This window comes from Mus caroli, chromosome 5, assembly GCF_900094665.2.
Source record: "Mus caroli chromosome 5, CAROLI_EIJ_v1.1, whole genome shotgun sequence".
Lineage (NCBI taxonomy): Eukaryota > Metazoa > Chordata > Mammalia > Rodentia > Muridae > Mus > Mus caroli.
The window spans coordinates 84,145,851-84,162,049 of NC_034574.1; the positions used below are offsets into that span (position 1 = coordinate 84,145,851).

General features: G+C 40.7%; 1 protein-coding gene across 1 annotated transcript in view; it reads left to right on the forward strand.

The window, feature by feature from the left end:
- Nucleotides 1–16,199, forward strand: part of Mthfd2l (methylenetetrahydrofolate dehydrogenase (NADP+ dependent) 2 like) — a 92,254-nt gene that overhangs the window by 71,014 nt on the left and 5,041 nt on the right. The gene's annotated exons all lie outside the window — the stretch shown is intronic.

Consider the following 16,199-nt stretch of genomic DNA (forward strand, 5'->3'; position numbering starts at 1 on the left):
ACAGAGACAGAGACAGAAAGAAATTTCCCAGGCAAGCCTAAAATTTGAGCTCTTTCATCTTCTGCTTCCCAGGTAGCTGAGATTCCAGAACTGTGATGTCAGGCTTAGCAATATTTGGTGGTGAGATTAAATTTCTTCTTGTATTTTTTTTTGAAATGAAACAGTTACTCTATCTGATTGTAGACTTGGAGACCTATGTTTTATCTTTGAATTAATTTTTATTACATGTGCTCATATCGAGATGGGAGGCACTCATGTGTCACCTCATGCATATGGGTGTCGGAGGACAGCCCGAGGGAAGTGGTTCACTTCTTCCACCATGTGGATCCCTGGGATCAGTGTTGGGTCAACAGCCTTGGTAACAAACAGCTTTACCCATTTAACCCTTTGGTCACCCCTATTGTGTTTTTTATGACAGTCAGCTTACACTCTACTTAGACATTTATGCTCTGTATTCAGCCATTCACTTTTTAAAAATTGGTTTTATGAATGTCAAACAACTACTGGATTTACATCATTTTCACCCCTCTCTTTTACCCTCCAACTTCTCCCGTGGCACCCTTTCAAGTTCATAATCTGTTCTTCTACAATTATTATTATCATATATGTATGTATGTATGTATATATATGTATATATATGCACACATATATAATACATGTACATATGTGTGTGTGTGTGTGTGTGTGTGTGCATGCATGTGTATACTTAACCTACTGAACCCACTTAGTGATGCTTCTAATGTATATATGTTTAGGGCTGACCACTTGGGATTGGATAACCTATCAGGGAGATGATCCCTGTAGAAGACTGATTCTCCCTCTCTGAGCACTTATTTATTTCCTGTAGCTCTTCACTGAGGAGTGGGGCCTTATGAAATGTCACCTATCTAAGTTGACATGTTGTAGGTGTACCAACTGTGTTAGTAGAATATACTTAGAAATTATATTGGTTTAGGAAACTGACAGAAGTAGGTTCTTTTCTAGGGTCTATGACCTCCCCAGCCACATGTAGGTGACTAGATGTATAGTACCGGGCATCAACTCTATCCTGGTGAATAGACCCTAAATTCACACAGTTGTTGATTATCCCTAAGATATAAGTACCACTACTTCACTAGTGGGGTTACATCATTGCTAGACATAATCATTGTGGTTCCTAGGCTTTACAGGTGGCCAGGACTTCTCCCTCTCCCTCTCCCTCTCCCTCTCCCTCTCCCTCTCCCTCTCTCTCTCTCTTGATATCTTGCATAGTACCTTTGGATACTATGAGATTCAGCCTTCATCAAGGAGGCTTCCACTTCCATTCCAGATGGACTCCTCTAAGTCCTGTGTGTGGTGTCTGAAGCAATAGGTCTTACTTTCTAGTTCTAAGAGGCAGCCAAGGCTACTGGCAATAGCCCATATGCTTTTGGAGGCTCTTAGACCTCCCTGACCAACAATTCAAAGGGAAGTTTCTCATGCCTGGTAGTGGAACTTTGGTTAGATATTCTATGTCTGGGCTTGTTGTCATGACCAAAGCAGCAGGACTCTTTGGAGTACTTATGAGTTATAGATGTATTGTTACAAATTAAAGGAATAAACAATGAGATTTTAAAATTTGGATTTCATTTTCTTTTTTTTTCCTTTATGTGCATGAGTGTTTTGCTTGCATGTATGTCAATGCAGCCCATGCATGCTTACAGGAGAGAAGGCTAGTTCCAGAGCAGTCTGATCCATGAGAACTAGAGTTACAGACAGTTGTAAGTCACTACTGGGTGCTAGAAATTGAACCTGGGTTCTCTGAAGTAATAGCCAGGCTCTTAACAATGGAGCCAACTGTCCAGCCCCTAAAAATTTATATTTTAAACTTTTTTACGTGGAACTTAGTCACTAGTTGATCATTTATACAACTTTTATATGATGCTTAACAAAATTTTAAATGCAGACATTTGCAAGTGTCCTAGGGCACAGACCTCCTATGGGTAAGGTTCTGGAGTGTAATAGGGACCAGATCCAAATTAAGCAGTTTACACCCAATGATTATGGAAAGAAAGGCAGACAGTCAAATGTATGCAATCATATGTACTAGGTGGAGCAGTGAATGTGAACAAGATGCACCTTGTGGAAGGATATCCAGCTGCCCTCAGGGGCTCTGGTTGCTAGGAGCCCCAGTGTTGTTTAAGGTCCAGTATGACAACACTGACTCTCTACATAAACATGTCTGCATCTCTACACATGTGTTGCTGGGTGAACATGTTGAGATGCTTATGAAAGGACATCTAGAGCACCAGCCCAGGAACTAACCCCAGTGTCACAGACGGGGCTCCATGAAAACAAGTTTCTGTACAGTAAAGAAAACAATTAGCACAGCAAACAGACATCCTTTGGGATGGGAGGAAAACCTTTGCCGGCTGTACTTCAGACAAAGGACTAACATCCAAAATATATAAACTATTGCAGAAATTAGTTACCAAGAGAATAAAATCACCGATTAACAAATAGACAAGTGGACTAAATAGTTTCTAAAAAAGAAATACAAATGGCCAATACCTTTTAAAAAGTGTTCAGTATCCTTAGCCATTAAAAAAACCCCACATATTAAAATATATTGAAGTATCCTTCAGGATGGCCCTCAGCAACACATCTGACAACAAATGCTGGAGAAGATGCGGAGAGAAAGGAGTCCTTATTCACTATTGTTGAGTATGCAAATTAATATAGCCATTGTGGAAATCAGTTTGGAGGTTTCTCAAGAAATTTAGACTAGGACTCCTGTGTAAAGCCACTGGTTCCTCCTGGGCAGAGTGAGCCAGAGAAGCCCACACCCTACCATAGAGATCCCTGTGTTCACACGTTTCTTGCCTCTTCATTTGCTTTAGCAAAGGATTGATTGAACCTAGTTGTCCATCAGTGGATGAATGGATAACTATATATATATATATATTCATGTAGAACTGGCAAGGTTGCTTTAGATACAGTGCTATCACCTAAGAGCTCTGCATCCACTCTGTGTGCCAGCTTAGCAGTGATTACAGCCATCTCCTCTGTCCCAGGACTCTGCTTCTGTAATCAGAGTCAGGAAATCAGGAAAACACCACAGTATCATCGTCTTGTTTCATACAATAAGATACTGTGGGCTTGGAGTTTTGTTCATTTGTTTTTACAGGATACTGTCTTGCTATGTAGCCTTGGCAGGTCTGGAATTCCTTAAATGGACCAGCCTGGCTTTAAACTTACAGAGTTGCCTGCCTCTGCCTACCAAGTGATGGGATTAAAGGCATACATCACCATGTCTGGCTGAGTAAAATATTTTGAGAGAGGATATTTGTTCACAAAACGGTTATAGTTATAGTGTTCTAATTATCCTATTCTGGTATTTTCTGTGTCTGAGTTATAAACTAAGCTTTGCCACATGTGTAAAGACAGAAACTTCATAGCTGTGTTACCTTAGTGCTATCCACAGTTCCAAACAGCCCTTGGAAGTCTCAGAATGAATCCCCACAGGCAATGGGGACTACTGTCTCTCAGTGTTCCCTTTCAGTTTTATTGTTTAGTGTCTTGGACATTCAGCAGAGTACTGCCAAATAACCACATAAAAGCACAGAGACGTTTGGAGGGATGTAGGTTGAAAGAGCAGAATATCCTGCTCCTATCATAAGATGTACACACAAGGTTTTTCTTATTTTCCTCTGCCGCACTGGTGGTTCACAGATCCACAGTGCCAAGGATGAGCTGGATTCTGTGGAGAAGACCTTGCTGGTAAGGTTGCAACTCAGCCACCCAGATGAATAGGCTTTGACATGTTGCTCTTCAGGTTGTTCATCAGGATGGAACTTGAAATAAGGGATGGTTCCCTCTCCCCCATTGAGAGGGAGGGACTTTACCATGGGACACACCATGATCTCACAGGTAGCATTTGGCTGCAAATTGCCACAGGGAGAGCGTGACTGCTTTGTAAGTATCTGTGAAAGTTTCCATGATGACTTCCGCCAAGATGAGCAAAGCAGATGTAGGGAGATTCAAATGGAGAAGAAAATTTTCCTAGCAGAGAAGTTTGGCTCATTAATGCAGGAACTCGGGCCATGCATGGAAAGTAGGTTGCACTGGTGGGAATGATGTTTCAATGTAAATGAACCTAGTGAGGAAAGGGTGGGGTGTCCTCCAGTGTCCCCAAGGTAACAGTGCTGTTTAAACTAAAGGAACTCCCAGGGGCGTATGTATCATGACATCAAAGGGGCAAAGTGAAAACTGTAGAACGAAGGAGAATTAGTTGAGGTATAAGATGGAAGCAGCTATGAGATGCCTCTCTCCACCTAGGAAGGCAAGTACCAGACTGTTCTCCATAGACCTTTTGTAAAGTAATAAAACTTTGAATTTGGATGTTGCTGTTTTAAATGGATTTTAATAACTAAGCTTGACTATCATTTTCAATTCTATATACTTATCAATTATGGAGAGATGCTTTCCTGTACCTTGACAAAATAATTAGCCTATTGAGTAAATCTAATCCCCTATACTGGTTACTCAGGCAGCGTTACACAGCTTCAACAATAAGAGTGTGACACCTCTGCAGGATCTCTGCTGCCATAGCTATCTGAACACACCACAAAACACCCAGAAGGTTCCTATCCAATAGCACTTCTCATGATTGTTCGGCTTGCTTGATTCCAGCATCTCACCCTATCCACTGTGGTACTGTCCATGTCGACTGCCCAGTGTTAGCGGCATTGCTTTCTTGGAACCTCTGTGAAGAGCCCAGAGTCCCAGTAGGCCTTTTCTGCAATGCCAAGAGTAAGAAAGAACCTTAAAATTAGCAGTACATTGAACGGGTGTTTCCCTTTGTATTGATCCTCGATGATAAGACTCAAGAAAATTCATGGATGCCTTTAGCCTCTGACCAATATTTACTATCCTCCCTCAACTTTCTGAGCATGCCTCTGCCATCCATCTACCTTAAGGCAGTATTTAATATTTTTAAATTAATTTTTACTGTTTTTAATTATGTTTGTGTCTATATGAGGAGTATATACATGTAAGCAGAGGGGCCGGAAAAGGCCAGAGATGTTGGGTCCTCTAAAGCTGGAGAAACAATTGGTGTGAGTCACTCAAAATAAGTGTTGGGAACTGAACTAAGATCTTCTATAAGAGCACTACCTGATCTGAGCTGCTAAACCATCTCTCTAACCCCCACATCAGTATTTAAAAGCACCTATATGACAAAACTCTTTTCATGTATAGAAATTTTTTCTCAATAATCACGCAATAAATATTTGAGAAGTCTCGGTTTCCTTCCTACATTGCTGTTTTAGAATGATCCTACTGGCTTTCTTCTATAATATCCTTCATCTGTTTTCTGTTGAAGTTTTGAAGACTATACCATACATTTATGACAAAGCAGTCTATATCCCAAAGATACTAAAAGGAGAGATGACAGAGTACGGGCGGCAAGCAGCACCGTCTGAGTTTCCAGCTGACATGGAGCCTCTAGCCCTACACACTCACAGTGACACTGTGTTTATTGACACAGTTCACCAAATGGGTTTGCTCAGCTGGACATGGGACTGATGATGTCCCCGGCTGCTAGCTCAACCCTGCTCCCGTTGGTTATTTCTCCAGCCTCATCTCTCCCTCAGGCCCAACACACAGAGGTTTCTACAAACATCTGAGGCTCTAATGGCTTGGTTTCAGCTTTAGGAAGCATTATCCCACAGGGTTTGAGATGGAACGGAAAGAACTGGAATGTCTACTGCTTACTGCCTGCCCCTCCCTCCTCCCGCCCTTACCATCCTGACCACACCTCTCTACAGGTTTACACTAAACAGAGAAACAATGCAGGGAAGGACTGGTAACGAGGGAGAGAGATGGAACAGGAATGACCATTTTATTTTCCTCTCTCACAAACAGAATAGGTGGGTTCAGTTTCTGAAATGGATGGGGTTTTCAGAATGTGTTGTTTCAAGGCTACAGGGCAGTGCATAGAAATGATGGTATCAACCATAAAAACTGTCAGTGACGCTAATTTTGTACTTATATGTATTATGTCTTAACCATATCCACATATAGCTCCTTCCAGATGTTTTATGTCTGCTTATATTATAGTTTGGGGGAGTGAGGCTTACACGTGTGAACTGTGAGCAGTATTTTCTGTATTAAAGCTCAAAGGCACAGATATATTCAAAGACTATTCGTGGTTTGCTTTTCCTTTTCTTCTTAAACAATTTTGCAGTTTCCTCTTTCTCTCTCATAAGGATTATGCTTGAGTACAGGATAAACTATTATAATAAAGGTATATCTAAATACATGACCTCAAGTCACAGCCCTCTCCTCCTGAGGCCTGGAGTTAAGGTGGCAGTCAGGGCATTGAGGCCTGGAGTTAAGGTGGCAGTCAGGGCATTGAGAGCTCCTCACTCAGGGATGCTGTTTTCGTCCATTTTGGTGTCTGCAGTACTTCATTAATGCTGCCAGAGCAAACTGCAACAACCAAGTTGCCCCATGTAGCCCCAGTGGATCACACATGCTTCCAGAGGCAAAACACTCAGATGGAGGTGATGTGAGGGCTCCCACTGTATCTTTTCTCTTTTGCACGTAGGTGTTCATCTTTTCGTTATAAGCTTCACAATACCTTCCTTCTGGAAATGTCCATGTACACCAGTGATGACATCAGACCTTACATTAGACCTCACTGTAATGAACTCAGGCAGCATGTATTGTCTTTTTTTTTTCCAGAGCTGAGGAACGAACCCAGGGCCTTGTGCTTGCTAGGCAAGCACACTACCACTGAGCAAAATCCCCAACCCCCATATTACTATCCAGCCATATTCTCGGGTTCTGGGGTTAGCAGTCAAGCAAACCAATGGGGAGAACTCAGTTTTGCACCTTTGCAAAGTTTCCCACCTTTGCAAGCATACGGTCTATGCATCCTCATTAGTGTGCTCTTCCATGGTAAGGGGAAGAGAGTGTGCGACAAAGCCCTTTCACCTCTGAGACAGTAAACTGGAAGTTTTCTTGTCATTTCCATGATACCTGAACATAGACATGTGTGGGAGTAACAGAATATGAAATCTATAATTTCTACAAGTGTGGCCCTATTTGACTGAATAGACATCTATCTGAAACCTAAGAAGGTGCATATCCAACTCATTCCTGGGAACCTTCCGTTTAGATTCATTCAGTTTTTAATTATTTATTGAGTATATGTTAAGAATCCATCCTGTGAGATACAATTGTGATCTAAATAGACAAAGTTTGTCCACAATAATAAGCAAATAAGTATGTTTTATAGCATATGAAATGGTGCTTAATGTTACAAAATAAGTGGGGCTGGAGAGTTGCCTTAGCAGTCAAGAGTACTGGCTGCTCCTCCAGACAAATGGATTCAATTAACAGCACATACATGATGGTTTGCAGCATTCTGTAACTCCAGCTTTGGGGTATGCAACACTCTTTTCTGGACTCTGAGGGTACTGTCCACATGGTATATAGCTGTGTCTTAGAGGCAAACACACACACACACACACACACACACACACACACACACACACGTACCCAGACTCACACACACACGTACCCAGACTCACACAATGAACACAAACTCATGAAAAGAAGCTCTGTCTGCAGAGACTGATTGACTGATTAGAACTGATCAGCACAGTGAAGAGATGGGAATGCTGCAGTTCTAGATGCTGATTACCTCATCTGGGGCGAGCTCCCGGCCTCTGGAATAGCCATTCCTTGCCCATCTCTGCAAAATGGGAGAAAACACCATGTTGTTGTAAGAGAGGATCATTCCAGGTACCTAGAGGGGTCATTGTGAAGATCTTCAGGAGACCATATTTGGCAGTTTTATGTAGCAGGATTTCCCTGTCCAATTAATTTCATTATGAGTACAGCAAGAAGCCTGTTATTGGACAGGGAAAAGGGAGGTGGAGCAAAGAGTTGCAGAGACAAAGATGGAGGAGAAAGGTAGGGAGAAGGAGGAAAGATGGAGCAAGAGGAAGATGATCCAGATTGCATGTGGCCTTAAATAGCCATGGGTAGCTATATACCAGATAGGCATAGAATAATTGATAACTTGTCTAATCTAGGTGGGCAGTTTGTATCATTATCAGTTGGTTCTGAAATTATTGTGTGGGCATCTTGTGAATTGAGAATTTGTTGAGATATAAATCTGAACAATTATAAACTCTAAAAGTTTTGATTTTACCAGGTTACTGGGTATTGTGACATCTAACTGTGAGGTGGGTGGTCATTGCATGGGGCAGGAGTGTTAACGACCTACCAAGGGAACTCAGGAGCTCTGGGCCAGAGAGTCTGCCGAGATGAGAACATCCCACTACAGCCATATGGCCTGTCAGTGCCCGGTGTAGTGTGGGAACTTGCCAATCTTTTAAAATATTTTCCGCAACAGTTTTATTTTTATTTTTGTTTTGTGATTTTTTTTTTGAGACAGAGACTTTGTGTGTTCAGGCTGGCCATAAGCAAGCTATGTTTCCAATGCTGGCCTTGAGTTCATGACTCTTCTGTCTTAATATCCCTAGTAATGGAACTAGTACTGAAAAGTCCCCAGTACCTAGTGTGTGCCATCGAATTTTGCTCTGCGTGGTAGTTTTGATGAGTTACAAGTGGCCCATTGTAACTGGACCCAGTAAATAAAGGGAATTACATTATGGGAAACCTCAGAAGAAGAGGCAGCAGGGGTTTTATATCACATTGGACCATAAAGGCTGCAGAAAGGCATTTGGGTTTTACTATTTAAGAAACAGCTAGCAAAGACTTGGTGTTTGACTTGTTTTCAACAGGATCGTTGGCTAGACTGTTGAGAGTACAGGTGTTAAGAGGCTATTATAATTATCCAAGTAAGAGATGATTGGGTGTGGACAAGGGTAGTAATGGCTTTAAGTAGTATGAGGTGGTTAGATGGTAGATATAACTTAAAAGGGGAGTTGGGATGGTTGGTCAAATGAATAGGTGTGGAAAAAAAATAGAAAGCATCCTGTATGACTTTAAGGATCCTGGAATGAGTGTGAATGGAGATTCTAGCTCCATAATCCGCTTGAAACATTTTTTACCAGACCAGAGAATTTGACCCAGGATGTATAGATGGTGTAGAGTGTGAGCAAAGAGAAGAGGTGGGGCTAACTCAGGATGTATATGTGTGTGGGAAACAGGTATGGGAAGGAGGAGGGATTTTCCAAGTGAAAGTAACACAAGAGACAGCAAACAGTTTGGTGAAATCTGTTCCTCAAAATTTAAATCTAAGACATCACAGGGCAGGGAAGGCACTTACTTTTCCTCTAAGAAACTGCGAAACGTAGTGCCAAACATTTCATTGTGTCTCTCTTCTTTGTGAAGGCTCTGCATTTGAAACCTCAGAGTTACCTTCCCCTCCATACACTTTTTATATTGCATCTGACTTTTTATAGATGACTACACTCCAGAGTCAGGCTGACTTGAGTTTGAATCCTGGCTCTATTGCTTGAGACAATTATGATCTTAAGTAAATCGCTTTACCCCTGAGACTTGATTTTATCATTGAAAAATGGCGATAATAATACCTATCTTAGAAAGTTGTCAAAAAGATGAAATGCAATAATCACCATACACGAGCTAATTAACTCATGCAAGCAAATTGCTGAGCACACTGCTGGCAGCAAGATGTGTACCTGGGCACATGGCTCGCCTTCTCCTTCCCACTGCACTGCTGATCTACAAGGCTGTAACTCAACACCTCAGAACTTCACCATGTTCTTCACTGATTCTCTGTCTCTGAGTGCTTTTTTAGTTTAGTTTGTTCTTCATCTGACTGACTGTTAAAGCACCCAATCCTCATGCCTTCATGCTCATTCTTATCTTTTTCAGGCTTCCTCATCGTGCTTAGCCAACAACATCTTTTATACTATCTTGCATTTCATTCAGTTGGTCCCAACTAAACTACATCTTCCTAGTGTGACCTTCTTGTCCTGTCTATTTTGTATTTCTCTCCCACACCAAGTTTTAACCTTACTATTTATGTTCTTGCACCTCAACCAACACAACCTTGAGCATCAGCAGGACCTGGAACGAGGGTTATAGTAGAAAGACTCAATGGTTCACTTCAAGAACCATTTTTTATTTTTCCCACTGAGTTTATATATTGTTTAGATAGTACTAGAGATGGAAATTGCAAGCAGAGCTTGTCAAACAGATTTCTTGATCCCTTCTCTGAGTTCTTCCATACTTCTTTGCCCTTGTGGCTTTGTTTTGCCCTGGGGGTAGTCCTTCTAGGCTTTACAGCCCTCCTAGGCCTTATGCGTGGATACTTGTGAATCACACCACATTACTGTATTTGGGTCAGGAGTTGTGTTTGAGAAAGGAATTACAGACCTTCTCCCATTGCCATTTTGTAGTAACATGGTGACATGAAAAATCAGCTTTTTCTTGGGCCATCCATCATCTCTGGCAATAAAAGGATGGTAGCAGCTAACATTAAATTTAATCAGGGTTTTAGAAGTTTGATCATGTAAAATATTAAAAGGATTGAGATGTAACATACCTTACAATTCATCTGCAAAGTGTTGGTCACAGGCTTTTGACAAACGGGACTATTCTAATGAATATATATCTTGATGTAACTGTCCAAGGTCAATAGAAGAGTTGTTTTGAGACCATACTCTATGTAGATAGTTTTTAACCAATTCCCTTGGATATTTATATTGTCCCTATCAGGCAAAGCAGAGCTACAAATACAAGTGAATTGTAATAGCAATTAGTAGTCAAGATTTAATAGCTTCATTTTGTTGCCCAAGCCAGTCAGTGATATTATTATGGACATCCAGCCTGTCTGAAAAAAATATCTATGTATAATTTTTCTTGAGTTCTTTCTATCTTTGAAACATTTTTAGCTCTCTCATTGGTAAACTGAGCCATTTGTATGCTTTCCATAATAGCAGTTATGATTCCAATAAGTGCTAAGATGTCAGCAATTGCCACCCTATAAAACTTACTTCCAGTTTTTAATGCCATCAATAATTTTTCCAAAGTAGCATTTATGTTTTCTAAAGACAATTTTTCTTTTAGTTTTACAGGAATGCATGTGAAAGAGGGTTGTTTTTAATATCATAAAAGTAGACTGAAAATATTAATAATACTTTGAATAACTAGACAAGAAGTCCACAAAATATGGTACTGGTGTTGGTGCAATGAAAAGAATATTGGTAGCTTGGGTGAGAATTACAAGTAATATACAGTTTGCATGTGTTGAAGTTTAGGAAAGTGTTCGTATTTCATCACCAGGTCTTGTCTTCTGGTGTCAGTTAAAGGTACAACTTTACTAGTCCTGTTGGGATCTAGAAGAAAACCCTGTAGATGAAAGCAGAGATGTGGTCCTCAACTCCAAATTATGAGCATTGGTTGAGTCCATAAGAAATTTTACATAAAATCATGACTTTAGATAAAGAAATAGTCAAAAGCAAATTTAAAGTCAATAACAGCAACAGGGTAGCTTTGAGTTGTTTTCTCACTGGAGCCTGTTTGTGAGTTTACTTATCTTGGTAGGAATCTTATTAGCTCTAGGAAAAGACAAGGCCTGGTTTCTACATTTGAAACACCTAGAGTCCTAGTCAGAATTTCTATTTTCATAAGTCAGTGAATGGCTATCTGATTTTTATGTTTTTTTAATTTTTTTTTTTACAGCTTGTGTAAAAGATAACAGAGTCCATAAAGGTCTTTATATATTTTTGCTTGTTGATGGAAGAAGCCTCCTGAGTGTCTTTTAAGATGAAGGACTTTTGTTTGTTTGTTTGCCTACTTACTTTGACCCTGGTTAAAGGTTAGCCTGTTGGTTTGTTTATTAAGCAGTCGAGTGGTGGCAGGTAATTGATCCTTAGCTTTGAGATTTTCATGCTGAAGACACTGAAGTAATTAAACTTTTCAAAAAGCTTTTGATATTGGTATCATCAGCCACAAGTCCGTCATTTGAATCTAAAGTTAATGCATAGCTAGAAATTGTTTAAGGCAAAGACAGACTGCTTAGATATGGATGGACCAGCTGGGCAGTCGTCTGATGAACAAGAAGGATCCACAGGGATTATACACATATGCTGTGTCCAGAGTTTACTCGAGTGCCTGGATTCTCAGATGCATTTTTTGATTGGTTGAGTTTGTGTCATGTGAGGTGCATTCTGAATATATATGGGGCATATAGCCATGCAAACAGTAAATAAGCCTCTGGAATTTATAGTTTTGGGATATGTCAAAATTCATTTCAGATAAAAGTCTTTTGGTGCCTTAGTCCTAAATGTGCCTTCCACCACATGGAGTGGTAAGAGAATGTTCCCAGTTTCTAAGGAAATAGACTGTTCTTCAGCTATATCCCATGTCCAACTCTATCTCAGGGTCGTTCACTTAAGTTGACAATATGGTTGATCAGTCTGACTTAAATGTCAGCTTTTTGGGGTATGTGATTATCATCTCACTCCATAGTCTAGCTTTACTATAAGGGAAGAGTAATACTTTAACCTACAGTCTGTCTCGGTAAGTTGAGAAACTGGTAGAGGCTGCAAAAGCAGTTCTCTGGGAAAGCCTGTGCTCACAATACCCACCCAGGCCACTTCTAAGAACAGACAGAAGCATGGAGGTCACCATGAGATCTCAGGGCCAGCCACCTTCACTGTTGCTCACAGAGAGCAAGGTACTTATTATGAAGTCTTGGAAATGAAGCGAATCTCTAAACACATTCAATTAGTATTGTGTATTTGACACGGAATGGCAGTATTTTTGTAGGAAAGAGTTAAGGTTGAAGCGCAAAAGGAAAACCATGGGAACAAAGGGATTGCCTTTGTAAAGGTTTCTTATACTATAACAAGATTGCTTTTGCAGTTGTTTTGAGCATCCTAAGATGTGGTTACCTAGGAGAAAGACATTGAACACCTATTTTAGGTTGATTACGGCAAACTGCTGAGATCAAGGACCTGGCAAGAGATACGGAGGACTCTCCAACATCGTGGGTAGTTTCTCAGTGTACCACTGATGGCAGTCAGTGTCCTGTGCCTGAAAGAAAGGGGGAAGGTGAGAGAAGGCACCAGAAAGGATGGTAAAAAAAATAGCACAAGATTGTCCTGTTGCTTGTAAAAAGACACTGTGAAAGGGAGATATTGTCAATCAGTTTCCAAACGGTCAATAGAAATGTCATAGCAGTATTTAACAACGTGTCAACCAGAATATAAATGCAATGACAGCTGACGTCTTCCACAGCCAGCAAAGATGCTTCATTGTGTTGAGCAAGTTCATAGAGAGTAACTTTTGATTTATCTAGGCAACTGGGTAGTTATATGGCTCCATTCAATGTTTTCTAACGGCACAGCTGACATTGTTTTAGGTGTTCATATCTATGAAATAGCTAGCCAGGTATATAAAGATTTGATTTAATATAAAGAGGGATGGAGGAGAAAGAGACAAACACAGACACACACAGAGAGACATAGAGAAAGCGACAGAGGAAGACACACAGTAAATAAATCAGTTGATAAATCAGTAAAATATATTTTTTTAAAAAAGGAGCAGCAACCCAGTTAAGTTTGATCCATTACCTTGGTTGCGCCTGATCCTGTTGCCATGGAAAGTTCAATGATGGGCCACATGCTAAAGAGCCCTTTGCTCTCTGGCTCAGCAAGCACTGAAGCATCCCTGTATAACTCCGGTCTGAGAAAGTGGAGGGTTGCTTTACCTCCTGAGTCATACCATTTCTCCAGCCCTATGCCATTCAGGTTTTTCTGGTTGTTACTCCTGTCCTTTCTTTTCCTAAAGCTTGTCTCCCCATTCATTATGGTGGGTATGTCTGAGAGGCCATGCCTACGTAGTTTGCATGTAGAAGCACGGGAAACTCCTCCAACCATTTTAATTTAGACAATTATATATGTATACAAGGAGGCTGACATTCTCACGAGAGAACTGGGACCTTTTCTGTGTCGCTACTCTGAAAGTGATGTTGCTTTTCAAAGTTTGCTGTTACACAGTTAGAAAGAAATCCAGCCGGGGCCACAGAGTGATTCTTTAAAGATGACCAACAGACAAACTAGAAAGACAAACAACACCAGAAAACCTCATGGCCTTGGTCTCTGTTGCTCCACCTAAACACAGACTGTTTAGAAGCACAAATACGTTTTTTTTTCCTCTCTGGAATACAAAACATAGTTTTCACTAAATATTAGCCCAGTCAATTCCATTTAGATACATCCATCCTCATACTGAAGGACCACAGAGAGATGCACAGTGGCACAGAGTTTAAAATTCACTACCTGCGGTGGAACTGGCGAATGTGCCGGATGACGTATTTCTCGTGATAGTTTTGATTCTTAAGTGCCAGCCCTGGGAACCAGGACCATAAAGTTTCCCGAGGAAGCAATGACACAGAAAGCACAAGCTAGAGACACCCTCTCACGAGGCATGGCAGCGGCTGCCAGAAGGTTAACCATCACATCCTTTTTCTTTTGTGCTAAGCTGTTAAAGAGCATTTTAGCATTCCTTTACATCTCTAGTCGTGTCCACGTGAGTCATCTTTCCACACCCTGTGACCACATGTCACCCTTGCAATTTTCTGAGGTGCATGCATTGACTGAACACCTAGTGTCTTTCATCACCCCTGTCACCACCTCCATTTAAAGATGAAGTAACCTTTGCTCCATACCTATTGTCCTTACTTGGATAGAAAAAACAGTTCTCTTCAAGTAAGAATGTCGGAAGTGATTATGAAGCTGGTCTTCCTTCTTCCCTCCAGAAATAAGTTAACCATTGACTTCAGGTTTTATTATATATTTAGTGTGCTACAAAACACCTGCCTGTTGCATCTCCTCTCCTGTTGCTCCCTTTTACCTACAGAGCAGCGACCTCAGCCTTCCTGTGGTACTTCCAAGATTCAAGTCACTTTCCAAGTTCCTTTCCCCTCTGATTGCAAACACAGCCCCCTTACCAAGTGTGTTGGCTCATCTTTATGTTTCTTCCCTGGAAAGGCTAGCCCACCCACATCTACCCACAAACCTCAGGCTTAGTTAGGTTCTCCAGACATACTCAGTGGCCCCAACACCTTACTGCGGCACACACCACAGCCATCACTCAATTATTGCTTGAGTAATTGAATTTTCAAAATAAGTATCTCTATAATAAGACTGTGGGTTTTAAGGGTTAGCAACTATGTCTTATATGAGGGACATTTTCTGTGAATCTATCTGTGACGGTTTGTAACATGTGTAGTGACACTAATGACCAGGTATGGGAATAGGACAATAGATCCCAGTTGCCATAAAGAACACTTTTTATTTTATTCTAGTATTAGTGACAATTGATAAGAAATGGCAGCTGGGACACAAACAATTGTATTGTCAACTACAAAAAGTAGTCACGCACACCCTTTTCTCAACATGACTTTGCTATTATTATTATCCCATACTTTAAAGTTTAAGTGTGATGATAAGACTTGCCTTAGCCAATGAGACATTATCAGCTGTGACACTGTAGAGGTTTCAAAAGTGTCTGCCCATCAGGGTTTGCCTAGCAACATGAAGCTGCCATATAATTCCAAAACAATGAATCATAATCTCGATCAAGCTTTAAACTTCCACCACCTTGCTCATATGGGAAACTCCACTCTTTCTCCAGTATAGTCATCTCAGGCTTCAGACTGTGATATGCATGCATGGACTTCTCTGTGCTTCATTGCAGAGAAACACAGAAAAATCATAAGGCAATGATTCCAAGTGCTTTACACTAGAATCTGAAGAGTGGGTAAGGGAAACCCAGAGTTTGACTTCCTTTGACGGAATATCCTAATATATTCAGGACATTACCTAGAAAAACTATCCTGTGAATGTCATGGGCCAATGAGTAAACAGTAAACTTAGTCCAAGGAGCTAACCAACTCTAGTGACATTTGTATGAGATCGAGGAGGAAGAATGAAAGCTCGGCAGATGCAAAAGGAGGGTAGGACATGTTAACCAATGTAGGTAATGTGCACAAGACAGAATGTCTTCCAGTCTAACTCATTTTCCTAAGTTCAAGGAAATCTCCACAAGTTACTTTGCATCATCTAAAGTTTTGTAGAGGTCATTCAAATAAAATTTTGTGATAATGACTGCTTTTTCTAAAAAACATTCTTTTTTTTAATTTTTAATATTTTTATTTCATATTTTCCTCAATTACATTTCCAATGCTATCCCAAAAGTCCCCCATAGCGCCCCCCACTTCCCTA